Genomic DNA, 20,909 nt, shown 5'->3' with positions numbered 1-20,909 from the left:
AAAACAGGAAAAGCAAAAAAGAAATGAAAGAAAAAATGCAATAAGAAGAAAAATATTGCCTGAGGAAAGAATCTAAGAAAATATAAAGAAATTCCTTGCCAAGTTTCAGGCATTAGTGGGATTATAATATGGAGACAACTCAGAAGCCAGAGAAGAAATGAAAAAGATGGGGTGAATGTTTTTCACAGAATGTTAACTAATCTGGAATATGAATAAATAAGAAATGTATGTTACAGGAAGAGAAACCGGTGGCTGGGATGGGTAAGTAGGATAGAAGCCCACAAGTGCTCAGACCGTCTATCAGCAGGTAGAATTCTACATATGCATCAAGATGAATAAATGAACAAGTTTTGTTACAAAAAGAAAATGTACCAAATTAAGACAAAATGGGTAAGAACAAAACTATTCTGGCCTTCTAACATAAAGGCACCTGGGGCCACATGAACATGGATTGCCCAGAAACGGAAACGTTGGTTGACAAAGTAGTGTATTAGAAAGACATTGAGTATTTCAACCTTCTGTTGTCATTCTAAAGTATAGAGTGGTACTCGAATGCTGAATTTACTTGTGTGTGATGTGTGCGGTGCATTAGAACATACAGCTGTATACACCCATGCACACATCTGCAGAGACCAGAGCAGGAAGCATGTCTTCCATAGACAGACCTCTGCCAATTTCCTTGGGAGAGGCTTGCTCACTGAACTGGAAGCTTTGGAGTTTGGGTGAGGCTGGCTGCCAGCGAGTTTTCTGAACCCATGAGTCTTTGACCCCCATGCTAGGGTGAAAGGTCTACCTAGACTTAAGCTGTACTTAAGGTACAGTTGTGCCTGTACCTTAAGTGTTCTTACCCACGGAGCCATCTCCCCAACCCCATGCAGAATCTTCTGAAATTAAACTTGAAGTTTCTACATGTAGCATGCTTTACAGTGTAAAGACCTACTGGGTTGTCCTTTGAAATAAAAGCGAGTCATAGAGTTCTACTTGTAGACTGGGAAACAATGATTAGCAACTAAGTAGGTTCTTGGACAGTCTGCCATGTCTCTTTTCATCATGGCATCTGTGGACCTAGAGTTAAGGGAATTCTGTTTCATTGGGTTTGGTAATTAACACTGTCCTAGCACCAAGAACCTGCTTTGTGAGGGCTCTGCTCTGGATCCTATCAGGGAGTTAATTCTATTTATTTATTTATTTATTTATTTATTTATTTATTTATTTATTTATTTATTTATTATGTATACAATGTTCTGTCTGTATGCCTGCAGGTCAGAAGAGGGCACCAGACCCCATTACAGATGGTTGTGAGCCACCATGTGGTTGCTGGAAATTGAACTCAGGACCTTTGGAAGAGCAGGCAATGCTCTTAACCTCTGAGCCATCTCTCCAGCCCCCATGGAGTTAATTCTTAACCCGCCCACAGAGCTGGGTTTCGCTGAGACCCACGTGGTCCCCAGGAGCCCTCACAGGCTTCTTCTCTCCATTCCCATGCCCGCCCCACTCACTGATGACGTTTGAGCACACCTGACTCTCACCGACAGTCCACTCCAGTTCATCCTCACGTTGCCCCCCTGGTGAGACTGTGATACTAGCCCCAAGTTTTAGTGAAAGAAATGGAGGAAAAGTGACTACGGAGCCTATGTCCAAAGCATGGAAATCAACCTGGGACCCAAGCATTTAATCATCACACTAGGCTGCTTTGAGAATGCGGGATTTGCAAAACCTCAGAGGGACGTTAGCAAATGAACAAACACTAACACCCGGCCAGCACTGGAGCGTTTGCACAATTAAGTTCTTCTGCTTCTGTATATCAGAACAAACAAGCGGCAGAAAGACAGCCATTGTCTGCCCGTCCCTTCTGCAGAGCAGAGGAGGTGCTTGTTCTGTGACTCGAAAATCTGCTCACATCTCATCTCTATAAAACGCACCGCAGCTGTTTGCCGTGCACCAACCGCCATTCCCAAGCCCCTGATGGACAGACAGTACCAGACAGACTCCGCGATGTGGGGTAGAGAGCACTCCGCTGCACGCATGTATAGGGAGAGCCTCCAGTGTCTCCATCCATATACTTCACCAGTTTTGCCTGGGAGAACAGCCAGTTCTGGAGTTCCCGAGAGACCAGCAGTCACTAGGCCACAGGAGTGCAGGGCTTCCTGGTGCCCCAATCCATGTATAACATCAGCTACAAGGACAGAGACCTTTCCCAAGCTCAGCCTTGACTTGGCTGCCATCTCAGAGGACAGACATAAAATGACTCACCCAGGCAGGAACAAAAATATCAAGGTCATGGACTGATGCTCCACAGAGAGATAGAATGGGCTGAATTTCAAAGCAATGTGTGGGTATAGGTGGGCTTAATATCCTAGCTCTGATTTAACCAAAACCACTGTTAAAAACTGCAACTATGTGTAACTTGTGACATGAGGATGATTTAAAAAAAAAAAACTAGGTAGAGAAATAAACTGTTTGTTGAGTTTGTTGACAGCAAGGGACACAACTGGGCTTGCAGCCAAATACCTGCAGGTCTCCCTGGAGCTGCTGCTTAGCCAGGGAGAGTGCATGCACAGCCCCGTGCTCAGCTCCTGAAATCCCTGTTGCCTCTGCACCTGAGGGCCTTTGAGAAGCAAAACAAAACAAGCAAATAAACAAACAAAAGTCAGCATTGAAAGCAAGACATCCATGGTTCTCATAAAAAATAATGTAACAACTATCTCCACCTTGAGATATAGCAAATAAAATCCTACTGGAGATTTTTTTCCCCTGGAGTCCCAGTTTGCATCAGGAAGTCTCCTGGCCCAGCTGCTCCTACTGCTTAGGAACAGCAATAACTTACTTAAAACACGCCAGGCTGATCAACCTTGGACAAGAACCTTCCCTTCTGTACATGATCTCAGAGCACCATGGGTGACTTCCTTCAATAGCGAAAATAATTTTTAAAAGTACTCTTTCTCAAAGTCAGTGAAAATAGCCAAGTTTACCAAATACTAGTTTCACTTTGAATATGCTCTGTTGGTCCCCTGTTTTACCCTCTAGGAAAATACAGAAGAATAGCCAGTGTGTGGAGGAGTGACGTCATATGGAAGATGGACAGGACGAGCCCTTTACTGTGCCGTTCCCTTCTGTGGCCTCTTTACCCCTGGGTCATACATCTCTTAATCTAATCCTTTCTCTTATGAGTTCTTGGGTACCTGTTTCTGTTTTGCCAGCAATATCAAGGTTTTATCAAGCAGCCATTGATAACAACATGGTCCCTCCAAGAACTGATATGCTCACACTCATACATTTCTTCTGGAGCCAGCAATGTAACCCAGCTGCCTCCTCTCAGGAGCCCAGTGCCTCGCTGCCGATGAACCTGCAAGGCTGAACCTGCTGCATGGGAGGCATCTCATAGCTCAGACTTCAACTGCAACCAATTGCTAAGGAATTCTGGGAGGTTTCATAGACAAAGTCACTCTAATTACACAAGATGAACTCAGAAAATCTTTCCGTTCCAATTTTCTGACTGTCTTAGAACAGGTAGCGATCGTGTAGGGTGTAGAAAGAGCCAAAATTCTGTCACTGAGGTCCTACTTTTGTTGACTGGGCCATTATAAAAATAAATGAATGGAAGAGGAACCTCCACACCCCTACCCACATTGTCCTTAGTTTAACTACAGAGTGGCCACGAGAGTCTTTGTTTTCTCTCAAATATTTCATGCCATTCAAAGAAGTGACAACATTGTGTTTAATTTAGTTTGTGGACTCTTCGTCTTGAAGACCCAAGGAGCTAGTGTAAAATTCAGATTCTTGGAGCTAGAGGGAGGGCTCAGGAATTGTAAGTGCTCCTGCAGAAGAACATATTTCAGTTCTCAGCACCCACATCCTGGAGATTCATAGCCACCTGTCACTCTAGTTCCAGGGCATCCGACACCCTCTTCTCACCTCTGTGGGCAGACACACAACAGCATACATACATGTATGCACACACACACACACACACAACCTCAATATAACTTAAAAGTGCAGAATCTTTGCCTCCCTGACTGAAGAGCAGAAGGTGCTCCAGGGTGGACTCCAAGGCTGTGCCTGACTCCAGCAAGCAGCCACAGCCAATGTGACAGAGGTAGCAAATGATGTGTAAACATGTTCTTCAATGATACTCAAGAAGCGCAGGAAGAAACCCCAAGCTTAAACGTGTTTCAGAAATAGGGACCTAGAGCTCTCATAGCACTGAATGTCCCTTTCAAGTAGATGATGAGGAGCGACACTGAATTGGCCTTGGTACCAGACTTGTCTTTGGGCAAGTCCTCGCAGTCTGCCCTCTAAATAGAACGAGAATGTATGGATAAGGGACCTTGCCATGGTCCCCTGCGTGGAGAACCCCATTGTTCTGTTTGTTTAAAATGGGTCTCCTTAGATAGTCCATGCTGGCCTTGAACATAATCCTCCTGCCTCCACCTTCATAGTGCCTAATCTATGCTACTAAATGTTTTCCTGATTGAAAGCTAACTTTCCCACCACCAAGATATCTCTGCTTTCCTGTATAAATATTTAACAGATGTTTGTGTTAGAATTATAAGAAACACAATACTGTAATGAATATTTGGTGAAAAACAATTTGGGAAATAACATTTTAAATAAGGATCTTAAACAGAGGGCCCATTTTCCACTGGACAGTTAAGAAGGCTAAAATAAAGAGAAATTGGTTCCAGTTATGGTATAAAATAATGTGTGTATTTTCCAATAGTCATAAACCTATCTACTTTTTATCTAAAAAGTACTTATTAATATGACATATTAGATCATAATTGATTTTTATTTTTAGCTTAGCTTTTCTTTATTTTAAATAAATACACAATAATTATTCACACTTATGAGGTGTTATGTTTCAGGACATTTCTGCAGTTCACTTAATGATGTAGTAAGCCAAGTAGGATACAAGCCTGTTTCATTTGTCCAACTTTTTGCTAGTAAGTTGGACATGGTTTTCAAATCTGTTATATTCATTTACTTGTGAAATGTTCCCTCAAAACTGTTGTCATCTGTTGTATGTCGATAATCTGTCGGCTATTGTCAATCTGTCATTTGTCTTTTGATTTATTAATAGGGAAAGTTAATATGTCAAATACATTGATAGCTTATTGGCTATAGTTGTTACAGTGTTAATTAACTGTCTAAGTTACTAGAGTTTGTTCTCTTTTGTTGTTTATGTGTGTGCATGCACCACTGTGTGCGGAGCCGTAGCAGGATGCTCAGCAGCCTCCTCTTTTGAGATACAGCTTTCCCTGAACTTGGTGTTCACTGACTGGATAGACTGTCTGGCCAGTGGGCCCCCAGAGACCTCTTGTTTCTGCCTTTCAGTGTTGGGATTACAGGTGTGATCACCACGCCCAACCTTTTCCATGGGTACTGGCGATGCAGCTCAGGTCCTTACCCATTCAACATCTCCCCAGATCGAATTTCCTAAAGTGTAAGTTAGAATCATAGCTGCTTGTCTCCAGCTCCTCTTTCAGCCCATGTAATCTGGGGAATCTTTCTCTCCTGGTCATCTCATCCCTTCTCAAACTCACAAGGCATAAATAGTGATAAGGTACATTTACCCCATGCTATTGCTCTTTGAGTATGGGTGGGACTACATTATGCTGACCACTTGCCCTGCTCAATCACACTGCTAAACTTGACAGATTGGGCAGGGTTGATTTTGGTGTCAAGGAGCAACAGACTGGACTGGGCAGTTCAGAAAATAGTAATAGAAGAGTCTAGAATGGCTTACATATGCTGAGCATGAGCTCAAAACTGTATTTTCAGAGTGGAAGCTAAGATTTTACAGTTTTACTATCTGCTTCTAATGTATTAATAATTTTAATAAATATAGCATTGCCTTGTCAGAGTGGCATATGACTGTGCTCACAGGAGTGTGCAGCTCACATAAATGTGCTGTGTTAACAATAGGTCAGAAAACTGACCGCTGATGAGAAGTTTGACTGCTTTGTGGGAAACAGTTATGAGTTTCCAGGCAGAACTTGCAAAACATGGTGCATTTTCTTAGCCTAAAATAACAGAAAACGGTATCTTCTCCATGTATTTAAAAAAATAGTATTGGCATAGATGTTTAGCTACTGTAGGACTGATGGTTTGCAGGATGGCTCTATTTTAACGAAAACTCCATTTTGATTCTGTAATGCCTGTGCTATGGGTACTTGATTTTTAACACCTACGTTGAAGCAAGAAGCTTCGCATTAAAGGCATTCATTCATTGCCCGCAAACTATAACAATTCTGTTAACAATTTCCTTTCTGGGAATGAACCAACTCCCAAAACTTTGAAAGAATCTATTACCATGAAAGAGACTTTGGAGGATGGGGGAGATGGAGCAGGCTGGTACTCACTTACCATGCCAGCACAAGAATCCATGTTCAGTCCATAGAACCCTCATAAAAATCTGGGCCCAGTAGCATGCCCCTGTAATCCCAAAGATAGGAAGCCAGAGACCTCAAGATCCATGGGTTTTGCTGGCCAGCCAGCCTAGCTCAGTGAGTCAGCTCCATCCCAGGCCAGTGAGAGATCCAGGCCAGAAAGTAAGACGAAGAACAACTAAATAAGATATCCAGCCTTAATCTCTGGCCTTCACATGCACATCTGTGCATATGAACATCCACACCCTACCCCTCCACAGTTTTTAAATTGGTGCTGGAAAAATGGCACAGAGATGAAAAGCTCATTGCTCTTGTAGAGGACCTGAGTTATGTTCCCAGCTCCCACAACAGATAATTTGTAAAGTCAGCTCCTGGGGATCTGAGATGCACTTCTGGCCTTCATAGGCACTGGCATACACATGAGCATACTCAAACACAGACAGACATACAGAAAAGTAAAAGTAAAACCATTAAAAATTAATTCAAAAAATAATTTAACAATATGTAAAGCTACAGTTTAATTTATTTATCGGATTGCCACATTACTGTCACAGAACTATTATTCTAATTACTTTTTCTTTAAATGAACTGAATGAGGCATCACAAGAGTTATGTAATGTCCCTAGGTATAACCAATAAAGAGCAGAGCGGGCATAAGCCCAAAAGTTCACTTCAGAATTTATGGTCATGACTTTGTGATCACTTTAGGTCTTACATAAGACCCTGAATTTCAGGATTATCTGCTTTACTGCCAAGTTCAGGATAACCTACTTTGCAAATATATGTAGAGTGCCACAGAATTAGAATATTACCTACTGAATGTAGCAGGTGGCAAGCCTCATAGACTGAGGGCAAACAGAAGGGACTTCAGACTCGAGGTGTGAACTACAGTGGTGATCTTGTTCATTTTTATCCATAGTATTTCAAGAGCATATGATACATTAATGGAACTGAGAATGAGGTTGTTCTATTATATTAGATTTCTAAATTTTTATAATGATGTCTATAGAAATTATTTTGTCTATATCAAATCATGTATAAGTAAGAAAAGCAAAGGCTAGAGAGATGTCTCGGTGGTTAAGAGTGCTTAACCATTCTTGCAGAAGACCCAGGTTCAGCACCTACATGATGGCGTATAATCCTCTCTAAGGCCAGTTTCAGAAGAGCTGATGTCATCTCCAGACCCCATTGTGCACCAGACACACAAATGGTTCATAGACATACCATACATACCAATGAAGCACTTATATACATGAAAATAATTAAATATTCTTAATCTTAAAAATCAAATGAAAAACTGTGAGTCCATCTGTTCCTGAAATGCCGGCTGGAGGAACTGCTGCCAAACGAAGGCAGAAACAAGCTGATTCCTTGTCTCTGTGGGAGAGTTCAGTTTCCTTTCAGAGAAAAGACTTCTTTAGTGAACCCATAACTCCAAAGACTGTATCTGACCATCTGAATTAACCAATCACCCAAGACAGGATTATTAGGAATGTGTGATATTCATGATAAAGACACACTGAGTTCAAGGTTTGTTTTCATCTTTCTTTTTCTTCCATCTTGCCATCTCCACTGTACATCGTATTTTCTTTCCTTGATATGCTCCCGGGAGCTTAACACCAAGCTTTCCTGATTGGAAGCTCCAGTGTTTCTTTCGCAAACACACACTTCAAGGTCCCTCTTAGAACTGCCCATTACTCGTACCAAAGTAGGTCACACACATGACTTCCTGCCCAAACTCAGGCCCATTGAAACTTCCAATTTTTAGACATTTGATCCCGTCTGCTGCCTGCTCTCTTTATACCTGCTCTCCACTCACATCTCCAGAGAAGACGTGCTGGCCTGATTATTAAGGACAGCTTGCAGACAGACAGGATTCACTGCTGTATTGATTTTGGTTGAGAGTGCTGGTACAAAAAGAACAGAATAACGTGGTCAGCCTTGTGGCTGCCAATTCCATGGGGGCTGTCATGATAATCTTACACTAATGAAGAAGGTTCTCCTCGGGTTTGTCTTGCTCTGTCTGGATTTCAGATTCTGGCAACTTAATTAGAATGGAAGTAATTTTCTCTTTAGAGACTATCCTCTGCAATGTTTAGAAAGTGTGTGATAGATGTGCTTCTGATTTCTTCCCATGAGGTCCACAAAGGATGGAGAACAGTGCCTGAGTCATTTTATTATTCCAGGAAATTGTGATGCTTACATCTGTTGGGGTCAAGGCCACTTGAAACCTGAATTGATCTGACGTCATTCAGTTTCCATTCGCTATACAGCTCCAATATAAACAGACTAATATTTATAGATTGACAAATTATAGTGTTTGGAGGAATAGTTTATCCTATGTTGACAGATACTGTTTAGACAAACTATTATATCAGCCTTATTTTTAAATATCAAAAACATAATCAGAATTCCTGTTGACTCTGGGACCATCACTCATGTCTTGCCAAGACCCTGCCCCAGCCATGTTACCTTCCTGTGTTAGGAACCAACTCTTTGAAGTTTCTGCTGCTTTTGATATTATTTGATGCCATATCCACAATGCACTGTTGCCTACCTTTGCCTACCTTTTCAGACCTGGCTTTTCCTGTCGTAAGTCTTTGGCTTCTGCTGATAATGATGTATCATCCATCTCATCAACCATGTTGACTTCAGCACGCAAGGGTGTTTGATGTGAGCTAAGGATGTGGGAGGTCTGTCTGTGTGTTGCTTTTCTTGGGTAATGAATAAAAAAATCTGCCTTGGCTTATTGATAGAACAAAACTTAGGTAGGCAGGAAAGACAAAACTAAATACTGGAAGAAAGATGGGCAGAGCCAGGGAGAGACGCCAAGGATCTGCCAGAAATAGACACTGGGAATTTTACCTGGTAAGCCACTGACACGTGGTGATACACAGATTAATAGAAGTGGGCTAAATTAAGATGTAATAATTAACAAATAAGAAACTAGAGCTAATGGGCCAAACAGTGATTTAATTAATACAGTTTCTATGTGGGTTGTTTTGGGGTTAAGTTAGTTGGGCGGCCAGGACAAACAAGTGGGCCCTCCTCCTAAAAGCTAACAATAAATTAACTAAAAAGGAGACATAGTATCTGATACTTGCTGGTGATCAACAGTCATCACAGTCAGCTGTTATCCCCACTCGTCCCTATATAGCATTAGTTCCCCTACTATAATTACGTGTGTGTGTGTGTGTGTGTGTGTGTGTGTGCGCGCGCGTGTGTGTGTCTTGAGTCCCAGAAAGAGTCTTTAATTTATAAGTAGTTCCTTGCTGGTGAGCTGAGGAAAACCCTTTCAGAGGAATAAGGTTTTTAATGTTCTGGAAGATGTTGGGAGTGGAAAAGCAAAGGCAGGAAATGAACACCATTCGTCTAAAAGGAAATGAAGAGAACGAGGAACATAAGCAGACTGGGCTCAGGGACACAGTCCTGTTTTCACAGCTATTAGAGAAACTGGCACGGGAACATGGAAAGCATAAGGCCTCCCTTGAATATGAGGGAGTCCAGTGCCACCCAAAGAAACTTGGTGAGATCCTTTCTTGAAATACAAAGTAAAAAGAAACCCAGGAAGATAGCTGGCTAATTGAGTACTGGCTAACAAGTACAAGTCCCTGGGTTCAATCCCTGGTCCCGGGGAGTGGGACGTGCAAGAAGAGTTTTGAGAATAAAGCAAACAAAGCTAGATGAGAATGAGTAAAATAAGCATTTTAAAAGGAAACTACCTTTAGTACGTGTGTGTGTGTGTGTGCATGCGCATGCCTGCACACACATGGATGTCAGAGAACAGCTTGTGAGCCAATTCTCTCCTTACCCCATGTAGGTTCTAGAGAGCAAACTGAAGTCACCAAGTTTGGCTACAAGTGCCTTTACCCACTGAGACATCTCACTAGCTCTAGATTAGAATTTTAGTGATAAAATTCTTTAAAAGAAAGCATTATAAGCACAGAGGAAAAAACAAAGAGTGGAGACAGTTATGAAACTGAAGAAGAAGCCTGCATTTGAAAGCCAGATGTGGTGAGAGCCAACAGCACATGCTGATCTCGAACACCAAGGCAAATGGGAAGGAGGCAAAATGACAATAGCTCTGAATAATTTTGTAGATAGATTGAATTTGGATTTTCCCCTTTACACAGAAATGAGGCTTACCCGCTGAGATATAGGAAAAGGAGAAGGTAAGACAGGGGAAGACATGGGAGGTTCAGTTACAGCCGGTTTTCTTACATGAGAATTTTGAGACACTCTGCATGCTGTTAAGCACACACTCTCAAATTTCTGGCAATATCGGAAACTAGTAAAATGTTTTGGGAAACCACTTTGTCAGTACAAATATACATAAATTGAAATACATGGCTCTATTTCTAGGAAAATAATTCAGGCAGAAGTGAATATAGAAAAATGTTATACCATTCGTTATGAGAAAAAAAGCAAAAATCAGAAGCCACCTGTGTAATGGTGGTGACTAAATGCAGCACAGTACAGCTACCCCAAAGTTGCATTCCAATGAGGCTTGCCAAGAGTGTGTAATTTCATGCTGGTCTTTCTGTCAAAGAAAAATAACTTTTTCATTATGTTTATTAAATATGCCACTGCTTACATTCGCAATGACGGAGTTTTCTGTCTGTTCTAATTCTTGGTTTTCAGCAGCTTCTAAGACCCTAGCAGTATGTATAGTGTTTGTCATCAGAAAAGCCCCGCCAGTCTTCTCAAGCGCCTCATGAATGTTTTTATAGGCTAATGTTGGAGAGGAGCCGAAAGGAAACAGTTGGTGGGCAGAAACAGAGGTAATGTGGGAGAAGAAGGTGCTGACACCTGCTGCTCCTCCAGTTCAGGATGGAGGAGGTGTTCAGCGTGAGCTTGGCAAAGAACCAAAGTCAAAGCTGAAGATTTTTCTGAGTATGTTGAGCATCTTAAAACCGACTGACAACACAGATCATACATTTCTCCGGACCATCTTGAAGACAAATACAAGCTCAGTGATCCATGGCCTCCTTTTTCATACAGCAACAACCCAGGCATAGGCTTTGAGTGACCCCTGAGATAGACTGTGTGACTTCTGGAGTGCCTTACCTCCACAGTCTACTTTCTCCTGACAATGAGATCATCCATTCCCATCACTCAGCCATGAGACAAAGGTCAGTTCTCCTCATCAGCACCCTTGCTTTCTTACATTCACAGAAAATATACATTGGTCACTAAGTTTACGACATTTAAAAACATTATTGAAAAGATCGGTTTTGAGAAAAAGCAGAGATCATAGCTATTTTTAGAGCATTTCTCCCTGTTTGATATTTACAAACAAAGCATACTCCTCTAAATTGCAAAACGCCCATACATCATCTATGCATGCAAATAGGCCATATGGGATATTTTTACCAATACCATAAATAAGAGTGACTGATACAACATAAAATAACAAATTACAACTGGTTCCATAGGTATCTGTGAAGCTCCCATTGTGAGTCAGATTTACGTGCAATATGTCGGAACACTGTGCTAGATGGGAGAATTTTAATATTAGTGTTCATCTTTATTTTCAGGCTTTCCTATCCTCAGATGAAATAAGTTATGCATATCTATGCCGCATATTACATAGCTATATACAATTTAGGATGTGCATGGGGGAAGATGAAGCACTATCCCCAAGCAGAAACCGAGGGAAGTTGGACCTGGTGAGACTTTGTGAGACTCCCTAGCAGGACGATTGGCAGCAAAGGCCAGAGCTGATAAAAGGTTTTTTATTAGAAGAAAGGAGGTCATTCTTCCATGTCCACCAATAGATGAGGAAAAGAGCATGGTATGATGGAATTTTGTTTGGCTGTATAGAGAAATGATGCATTGACATTGAAGGAAAATGGATGCAGCTAGAAATTACTATATTAAGGGAAGAAACCCAGACTTGGAAAAACCAATGCCATATATTTTTGTTCATATCTGAATCCAGAATTTTAGTGTATGTGTGTTTATATGCATATACAAGGGAGTACATGCCATGAAGCTAGAAGGTTAGAAAGGTTTCCTTTTCATGAGAAGGAAAAGACTCAGGACTGTGTAAGGAACAAAGAGAGCACATGAGACATCAAAGCTGGGGCTGCTGTGAGAAAGGTGGAGATTGGAGGGTAACATAGGGAGGAGAGGGAGAGGAGGGGTGAGGACCAACATCAGGCAGATTATGGAAATTCCATAACAATACCCACTTCTCTATCTGCTATTTTTAAAAAATAAAAAGAGAGTGACAACTAGGGAAACTACAGTTGAAGAAAAAGTCTCCACAGTTTTATTTTAGAAAATAGTCAACAAGTTGATGTGAGAAGAATGTGTGGAGAAACACGGCCACCTTAAAATGCAGTAAAGGAATATACATTCTTGCATTCTTCTCCACCAAGCATTATATTGACATAATACTACTTCCAAGTATAACTGTTGCATATAGATATTTAGCATCACAGGTACACAGGTATCTGATGAAAATACTTTTCCTCATTAAGATTATTCCTTAATTATGAAATCATTAAATCAATAAGTAGTGGCGAGTGCCATTTTGGAAAATAAGCTATAAAAGACTCAGGCATTATTTCATCCCATTGAACCCTCAGGTTAGAGATAATTGAATTGCCAAAACCAAACAGACTTTATATAATATGTAGAGCTCAGAAATCTTTTATAAACATAATTAAAGTATATGCAGTGTGTGCAAGCTGTAAATCTAACTCTCAATCCACATAATCCTGTATAAATGAGTTTGGCATTCTGCAGCTGTTGGTAAGATTGAATGTATGAAGTTAGCTCGGAAACTAATGATGCCTTTGTTTTTCTTGGGAGCTAAGAAGGATTCATCCATCTCTGAACTCGTGACAATATTCAATTTTTCCACCAGTTTTATAATATCAATTTCAAATTCATTAAAGTTCTGAGAGAGCCCTGTGTCATACAGCAGCCTTACCCCTGTACAGAAAGACAAATTCTCATTTGGTCCCTCACTTTGTTGACCCATTAGAATTCTGTGTCCTGTCTTGTGTCTGAAGGCCGTTCTACCCTTCTTACTCTCTGTGCCTGCTGGAGCATAGCTCTTTGAAGTCAATGAATTTGCTTTTCGTGATCCCCAGTGTTGTGTGGTCAGCCTTTCTTGATGGGCGCTCTGTAAGCATGTGTCAATGGGTAGATTTGAATTGTTATTCACACATGGCTGTCCTGTCTGCAGCGGCTTCCTTCAATTCTCTGTCCTTCCACATCAATTCCTGAAGCACATACTCCTTACATTTTTTTTCAGTAGCAACAGCATCTCCCCAAGACTCAAGGTTCAAGAACGTACTTAAATGAAACCAGATCGCTGCAAGTTGATTATCACTAAGTCTGATGATGGGTTCTTGGGTTAATTTGTACTAATCTTTTTGACAAGTATTGGTTTTCTAACATAAATAGTTTACAAATAATTGCAATCAAACAAATGAATAAATATCCAATGCTTTTAGAAAGGGATCTTTTAGTGATAAAACAAAGCACAGCCCAGCGATTTAAACAAAGGGAAGTCTGTTTCTATAACTGGAGTCTATCTCAGGACACCCAGAGGTCCAACACTTCCTTCCTAGCTGTCTGGGAGAGCTGAACCATTTTGGAGTCATATTCCTACTGCAAGCATAAGAAAACAATGAATACACTATGCTCACAGCTCCAGGCCAAACACATAGGCACACCCTTGCTATAAGGAAAATTGTGGAATGAAGCCTTTGGAGTTTGTGCTCTCTGTCATAGTAAGGAAAAGGAGAAAGAACTTAGGTTTGGATTTTAGGCGAGCCAACCTATGATATTTGTCAAAAAGTACTAAAAATATTTAAGTAGGAGGCTGGAGAAGTAGTTTAGTGGCTGCACACACTAGCAGCTCTTTCTGAAGATCTGGCTTTGGTTCCCAGCATCCACATGGCAGCTTATAACCACCTGTAATTCTAGGTTCAGGGGATCCACTGTCCTCTTCTGGTCTCTTTAAGTACTGCATGTACATGGTGCACATAGATGCTGGCAAATGCTCATACACAATAAAAACAAATATTAAAGTAATAGTTGATAAAATATTTGGTACATTTATTCAGCTGATTATCCTTCTACCAGTGTTGTTTAATATAACAAAGTGAGTGGTTGTATCATCATAAGTTTATTCTTTCCTCACATTTCCAATTATGTAATGAATCATATTCCATAATAAAGTAATATATGGCTTAAATGATTTTAAGGAGTATTTAAATAAACTGTACCATTACACGGGTTTTAGATTTACAAAGTTGGAAAGACAGTACAAAAAAAAATCCCTGTAATTTTTTTATAGCTTCTTCCATTATTCTGCATTTTAAAAACTTTTTTATGTGTACGTGTATATGTCTGTATTAATATGTGCCACATTTGCTTGAGTGCCCATAGAGGCCAGAAGAGAACAATGAATTCCATGGACTGTAGTTACAGACAGTTGTGGCTGCCAGATGTGAATGATGACAATTGAAATCTGTTCCTCTGGAACTGGCCTTGCCTGCATCCCTGTCCATTATTATAGCTTCCATTAGAATAGCACATGTGTTGAGATGAATGAGCAAATGTTGGATAGAGTTAGTAACTGAGGTCCATTCATTTCTCAGATTTCTCAGTGTTGGTTAATAGTTTATTAGTTCTCTTGTTGCTATGGCAAAATACCTGGCAAATGCAAGGTATTTTGAGAAAGGAAATGTTTCTTTTGACTCCTGGTTTGAGGGTTCAGGCCATCATTACAAGGGGCCATAGCAGTGGAAGCTCGAGGCACCTGGAGTGGGCATTGGGGATTCAGGAAGCAGAGAAAGCCGACTGCTCAGCTGGCATTCACATCTCCCTTCTCCCTAGGATCTCAAGCCATGAGGCAATGCCACCTGCAATTAGTGTAGGATGCGTCAATGAACCCCATCAGGGAAATCCTCAGAGATACACCCAGACGTTTATCTTCTAGGTGCTTCTGGATCCTGTCATGTTGGCAAGCTGTATTAACTACACGACGTCTGTCTTCTGCCCCAGGATTCCATGCAGGATAGAGAGGTATTTCATTTATATAACTCAGTGGTCTCATTTTAGCTGTGGCAATTTATCTCACTTTTCTAGCTTTTTATTGACCTTGAGGATTTGGAGAAGCAGTGTTGAGGTATACTGTGGATGAATTTATTCTTTTTGTTACTTATCTGGGTTTCATACATTGGCATTATGATCTTGGGCAAGGAAAGTCACCAAGGTGAGCTGTCGGTTTCATCAGGTGTCATCAAAGGCACAGAGTCTCAGTATGATTTATGATTGGTGATATTCACCTTTATCACCTGGCTGGATTATTATTTATCTACTTTCTTCCCTGGAAAAATTGCCTCTCCCCTCCTTTTTCAATATTTCATTCTTTGAAAGGAAGTCACTGTGCAGCCCACAGTGAGCAGCCGAAATCTGCTGTAGAGAGTCTGCTAATAGCTGGTGACTTCTCTATTCCCATGTAATAATTTATTGAATTGTTTATGTATTAGGGGATCTGTCCTCATATATTTATACACACATGCATACACACATACATAAATAAACATATATGCACATACATACATACATGTAAACACACATACAACATATTGCTGTGGAATAATTCTCTTGCATGCTGTAAATATCTGTCACTCAAATTGGTTTAATAAAAATGTTGATTGGCCAGTAGCCAGGCAGGAAGTATAGGTGGGGTGACCAAACTAAGGATGACTGGAAGGAGAAGGGCAGGAGTCACCAGTCAGATGCAGAGAGAGTAGGGGATGAAAGTATCATGCTAATAAAGATACCACCATGTGGCAGAGCATAAATAAAGGAATATGGGTAAAATTAAAAAGGAGTTAGTAATAAGCCAGAGCTATTGGCTGAGCATTTACAACTAATATAAGCCTCAGAGTGGTTATTTAGGAACAGGGAGCTGGGACAAGAAACTTCTGTTTACACATAAATATTCACACATACAAACATGAAAGCATGCACACATATAGTCATGCAATATGCATGCATAAGCATATATATACATACATCTATAGATAAACATATGCACATGCATGTATACACATATATATGCACATGCATACACACATTTACACAGAAATTCATACACAAACAATCATTGTATACTCTTTGGAGGGATGTTTTCCTTTTAGAATGTTCTGCTTCTATCTTTTCTGACTAGTTTTGACTGTAAGTCTTTCTAGTAGAATATTCCTGCTTACTTTTAATTTTCTTAGACAATCACCTTCCATATTTTACTTCTAGTTGTATGTATTTTTGTTGGTGAGACATATTTCTTTCAAGCACAAATTCTTGGGTGTTGTATTTAGGTCATTTAGCCAATCTGAGTATTTCAATTAGAAGGTTAAAACCAGTTACATTCAGGGTTATTTTCATAGTTCGGTAGTTAGATGATTGCTTCTCTGAATCCCAACATTACAGAAAATTATAAAACTAAAAACAAAACAAAACAAAAACCTATAGAAAGACTTTACCTAGAGACAGTTCCCAGATGTTTTTGGGAAGACAAATGCAGATATTTTGAAGTTTTATATACTCACTCCAAATAATAGAATACTTGGAGGAAGCCAGACTTTCTCATCAGAACAAACACCTATACTAAAACTTTCTAGTGCCCGGACTTATGTGCTTCTTAAACATGGAACAGAATCTGGGGTTTTTCCCTCTCAGATTTCTGCAACAGTCAAAATCAAATATGGTTTCTTTGACAAATAGTTCTGTATGATATGATGCGGGGCAGCTTGTCATAAAAATCTAATCTTGGAGAATCGCTTCGTCTGCCTCATTAAATAGCAGCAATGTAGCCAGCATCTAACATGTCTGTCACTTCGGCATTTCCTTGCGTTGCCAACAGTTCTATGGGAGGGCAAGTGATAGGCCAGAACTGTCACTCAGCTCACTCTTTCTGGGATAAGAAAATTAAAGTAACTCTCGTGCATGACGTGAGGAGGCAGTTATCAGGCAGGGTCTTGCAACTACACTGAAAAACCCAGGCAATCGGTTCCCCACCCCTCATCATTTTCAGCAGGGTGACGAGCGCCATGAAGAACGTTTGCAGCCAAAAGTCACAGCTATACACTAAAGCTGACCCCTCTTATTTGAGGCTCCCAGAGTGATGACCTGAGATAATCTCCCTCTAGCTGTTCTGGTTTTATCCAAGGCTGATGCTGCAACATCATAGCAGTATATTAAATTCTGGTCATTTTGAGTGTTTTAAAAACAGTAATTTGTTGGATTTCATTTTTTCCCTTACAGGTTAGTTTTCTTGTGTGTCGTAGCTGCATAGTTGCTCTGAAATTCAATTGGCAATAAAAAGCAAGTGGCTAGACACCTAGTATTACAGATGATGCATCGTCCACAGCAGAACAGTGTGTTTCCCACTGTTGACAGCTCTTCAATTCCCAGTTACCTCCGTAGAAACTGTCAGTCAGAGCTTGGGAAGATTTTTCGGGAAGAGACCAAAATGGTTTCCTTGATTTAATGATAGGAGCAAGTTTGTAAAGACAGGAGGGCATTATAAAACATCTTCAACCAACCAGAGTCTTGCTACATCTATCCTCTCAGGAGGCATCAGAGAACTGTTTAAATGACTCTCCTTGAAGGAGCACACGAGTGATTAAGCCCTGCTAATATAAATACTTCCCATGCTCTGTCAGGATTCCGATATTACAGAATGAAGCACGTACATGAATATTCATGCAGACTCAAACAGAAGATTCGGCTACAGGAAGTATCTCAGATTGATAATAATACAACAACCCTAAGCTATGGACAGCATAATACGACTCTAAGCAAAGGTAACATGAAAAAATTACTTCTAGATGCATAAATCACAAAGGTAATCACTTATTTTTTTATTGAAATGTACAGTAAAAATTAAATTACCTTGCTTGTAAATGCACACACACACGTACACACACACATGCAAAAGAAAAAGAATAAAAGAAGAGCCTTGAGCTAATGGAAGATTCCAGACACTGTTCACAAATCAAGATTCAATTATGTTGAATTTTTAATACTGGTGTCATAATAACAGTAGCCGAACATAAGAGCCAGACATTACTCTCAATATCCCAAATGTCCCCTAGCTAATCTGTACACAGCCCACGCAGTGGGATGTTTATACACATTCGGCAAAGCTTAATGCCTCATTATCCTTTATGTTCTTAACCTCCTTGGATCTAAGGGTCTTACCCTACCTCCCATGATCCTCATTGCTAGCATTTGTTTTCCTTATAACTGTGTGGCGCTGCCTTTCTGTCCGTGCAGAGGAGATTGCTGGTTCTATGGTGGGCAGGTAGCTCACAGCAACTTGAGTACACACTGATTTCACCAAATGGTGTGGCTGTCTACAAGACTCTCAGCACAAAATTTCAATATTGTGCTTCTTCACCACTAGAAGCAAACTAGATATAAATAAGCACCCATTCATACACTGTCTCTTTTACACACACACACACACACACACACACACACACTCACACACTTACACTCACAAATTTGTGATCTTAGAGGGTTTGCCATCACCCTTTGGTGACACAATCTCACTGTGCTCAGGCCCAACAGGACACAGCCGACCCTGGGAAGCATTTGGGGCCACATAGAAAGAAAAATGCAAATTTTCTGTTCCCCATGCGATTCAGAGATTTTCACTCTTGATATGTTCTTTATCTGAACTTTCCCTTGACTTGTTTTGCAGGAGTGTATGTACGTGCAAGGCACACATACACCGCATTAGTTACATTAGCCCAGAGGACCAGCTGTGGGAGTCAGGACTCTCCATCCACCATGTGGAGCTCAGGGGTCAAATTGAAATAACTAGGCTGGCTGCAATCACTTTTACCTGTTGACCCATCTCGTTTTCAATTTTCATGCTGAGATTATCACATTATTTGTTTTATTCTGTCAGGAGCCATTTCCCCCCAAAATTTGCAGAGCCTACCCCACACCCAATTATCTGTTAATAGAGAGCTATCTGTTAGCAGAACCGCCCCACACTCCAACTATCTAGAGAACTAGGTGTGTCAACTTGTGACTTCCTGACCGAGGAATCGTGACCTGACCGATGGTAACCTCCTGGCCAACGACCTTGCGACCGGCTGGAACCACCGCTGCAAGATTTCTTCCTGCCCATGCCCCTGCCCCCCAAATTCCTCATCCAGGGGCTATATAAGCTGTAACCATGACTCTAATAAACGGAGGCTCTGACAAACCTAGCATGGCCTTCTTTCTCTCTCCCGCCCATGTCTTTCAGATAGCACCTCTCCAGGACCCTGGAATTACTGAACTGCCAGGCCGGTTACGGCCCCTAGACTGAGTGACCCGCCAAGGCTGTCTACATTATTCATGAATATAAAACAGGAGCCATTGTTGTCCTAAAACTCACTTGGGCATCCTGTAAGTGACGTGTAAGGACAGTATTGGAAAGGTCAGGGAGCAAGGTCCTGGATCTGCAGCAGCATCTCAGTGGAACCATTAACTCCCAGACTCTCCCCTTGTGATGATGTCTTTGAAAAGTAAAGAGGGGGAGGAGGAGGAGGAGGAGGAGGAGGAAGAGGAGGAGGAGGAGGAGGAGGAGGAGGAGGGGGAGGAGGAGAGGTGTTGGCTTGCCTTTAATGAGAACAGAAAGACTCTTTGGTTAATTCGTGTTAGCAATCCTTTCACGTCAGGAGCAGTGTGGGTTGTCCTGACCATAGACGAGTTTTTTCCCATGGGAGCTCCACGTGGGCCTCTCGGGAAGGTTCTTGAGCTGAACTTCTCCTGCTGTCACCAGAGGTGGCAGAAGGTTATGCCCCGAAACACACACAAAATCACTTCTGGCAAACAAGAATGTCATTGAGACAGTGCTGCGCCATTTCTTCAGTCATGTGGGGAAACAACTGCAAAATTGCTGCAATCCAAATTAACTTCTTTGGAAATGAAGTGGCCGTCTAGTTCCGTGAGAGTATTGATTTGCCGTCCAGTTCCCTCTGTCTTTATAATACAGCTGTCTCGGGCTATTCCAGTTCTCAGACCTGACCAAAATTCTGCTCCATCCAGGGTGTTCACTCGATCACTCACAGACGTTCTACCGGCTGAGGAGAGTATTGCACAACCTCTCCAGTCTCTATGTTCGAATTCTGGCCTCCTCTCTTTCCATCCATTCAATGGGTTACCTTCTTGCAAATGAAAGGATAGCAACAGCAGATGCTAAACTGAGTTGAAATGCCACGTAAGAAAATACCGTAAGAGTTCCTCTGGGCACTTAAGATAGAAGATGGGTAAAGCCACATGCCTGTAAACCTGCCTTTTAAATTAGCCACAGGTAATTAAAGAAATGCCAAGGTGGAGGATGGGGAGGTGCTGAGCAGCTGTGCTGGCAGCACTGGTATAAACTTCAAGCGGGCATGACACCACAGAGAACCAGGGCTGGACGGAAGGAGACTGGAAGTGGGCTGTGTGGGCTTTGGATGTGTAGAAAGGTGGGAGGCACATTTCTGG

This window comes from Microtus pennsylvanicus, chromosome 3 (assembly GCF_037038515.1).
Source record: "Microtus pennsylvanicus isolate mMicPen1 chromosome 3, mMicPen1.hap1, whole genome shotgun sequence".
Classification (NCBI taxonomy): domain Eukaryota; kingdom Metazoa; phylum Chordata; class Mammalia; order Rodentia; family Cricetidae; genus Microtus; species Microtus pennsylvanicus.
The sequence above is the reverse complement of the archived record's forward strand: the minus strand, read 5'-3'. Positions refer to the sequence as shown.